Source organism: Pseudopipra pipra, chromosome W (assembly GCF_036250125.1).
Source record: "Pseudopipra pipra isolate bDixPip1 chromosome W, bDixPip1.hap1, whole genome shotgun sequence".
NCBI classification, from domain to species: Eukaryota; Metazoa; Chordata; class Aves; order Passeriformes; family Pipridae; genus Pseudopipra; species Pseudopipra pipra.
Window position 1 is genome coordinate 63,690,136 of NC_087580.1, and position 1,902 is coordinate 63,692,037.

Genomic DNA, 1,902 nt, shown 5'->3' on the forward strand with positions numbered 1-1,902 from the left:
GATGAGCAGTAAAAAGATACCATAATACTATTTGTGTATAATTACTCTTTAAACCATGCTGCATAACAGTCATTTTAACTTCTTTTAAAATTTTCCAGTCCAAAGCTTTCCAGGGTTCACTCTCAATTGAAGTTAAAACATTAGAGGGGGTTGTATTCAGCTGCACAAGCTGTCTCTCTTCTAATTTAGACTCAAGTTTTTGAAAGCAAAGCAATAAGGTGTCCTTAAGGTCTTTTATTGCAGGCATAATAGCTCTCTCGCTTCCATTGTCCAAGCTCTTGTCATGAGGAGACAAGCCTGAGGACGGAAATGATGAAAATAACTCTTGTGCATTATCACGATTAAGTTTCTCGTCCTCCTTCGGCAGCAGAACTGAGGGAGACTGAGGAGCTATGCTCGGTTCGGAGATGGCCCCGGTCCCCGTCGGAACGGTGGTGGCTTCTGCCGAAAGGGTAGCTCTCACTAGGATGGTAGCAGCCTCTGCCAAGGCGGCAGACCTTGCCGAAGTAGCTTCAGTTGCTACGGCAACACTTGAAGGGACAACTCCAGCTGCCGCGACCACAGTTTCCATGGTTTCACTTCCTGGTTCTGAAGAGACGACAGCTGATGACGTAACTTCAGGCGACATGATGAGTCCAGGTAGTGGCGATGTAGCGACATCTAGTGGCTCGGAGGCTTCTAGCAGCTCTGTTCCAGATGACGCATGCTCAGAAACAACTTCTGACTCTGCTGACCGCGCAGGCTCAGAAGAAGGTGGCAGTGCTGGCAACGCAGGCGCAGAGAAGGGCGGTGGCGCTGGCAGAGTGCCAGCGTCGCTCTGCACTGTTCCTATTTCTCTTACAGTCTCTGCTGGCACAAACGCGCTGCTAAACTGAGTGAGATCCGCTGCTTTTATTAGCGATCTCGGCTGTGTAGCTGCAGGCACTAGGACCTCCTCATAAACAGATCTGTCGGCTCGGAGACACGGCGCAGTCTCACTAAATCCCGGCAAAGTTCCCTGAGCAGTTACAAGTTTTCGCTGATCCGTAGTTAACTCTTTCAGCGATTCAACGACCAAGCGCCAAACTTTAGGGTATTTTCTATATCTTTTAACATTTTTAGACCCTCATTCCATTTCTTCCCATATTTGAGCCTTAATAGCACCCCAAATGGATACCTCAAAGGCTGCTTGAGCGGAGGGGAGTAGATTCTTTGCTCTCGCCCAGACAATTAACCCTTCAAGGGCTTTTTTATCATAATTTGGCTCTCTTAGAGAGACTATATTTTTGAGGAGCCTTCCCACGATTTCTTCATCTTTAGAATCAGTGGACCCCATACTCCCACCAGCTGACTCACCGGGCCAAGGCGAGCTTCCAATTTGACCGTGCACGGCTTTGATCACAGCACCGGGGTTCAGCGCTGTCTCTAACAGCTGCTTCCTTCGGCTCTCCGTTTGTCTTCTGTCCCGAAGAACTGACGAACTTTGAGTCCCTGTTCGGGCGCCAATTGTTGATGGAAGGGTATGGACAGATTGCTCCAGGATCAATATGATCAGGCAAATGTCGGATTTATTAGGAGAAAGACAGATTATATAGTGCTCATGACGCTCAGCTTCTTGTTCACACAACATTGGTTACATAAGGAAAACATGCTCTGCTGTTCCCTGCTAATTGGACCACAACAGGTGGTCATAGGAGATGAGAAAACTTTATTCACCTCCCAAAAACTCCTCCCTGGCATCTTGGCACAAGGACTGCAGCCATATTAGTGGCGCAGCATTTTTTACTATCTGCACCCAGCCATGCCAGGGGAGAAATCACAGAAATGCAACAGAAACTGTTCACACAATTTCTGACCTACGACAACTGTACCTACTACATAAAGTGAATCTGAAACTACATTAACAGGTTCTTCCTTCCAGAA

At 47.5% G+C, this 1,902-nt stretch overlaps 1 long non-coding RNA gene across 1 annotated transcript; it reads left to right on the top strand.

Moving 5' to 3' along the window:
- The first annotated feature begins 475 nt into the window (after positions 1–475).
- LOC135404367 (uncharacterized) lies at positions 476–1,690 on the top strand. The gene is made up of 2 exons (XR_010425633.1): positions 476–1,072; positions 1,300–1,690. It is a non-coding gene; the product is annotated as an uncharacterized LOC135404367 (long non-coding RNA).
- The last annotated feature ends 212 nt before the right edge of the window (positions 1,691–1,902 follow it).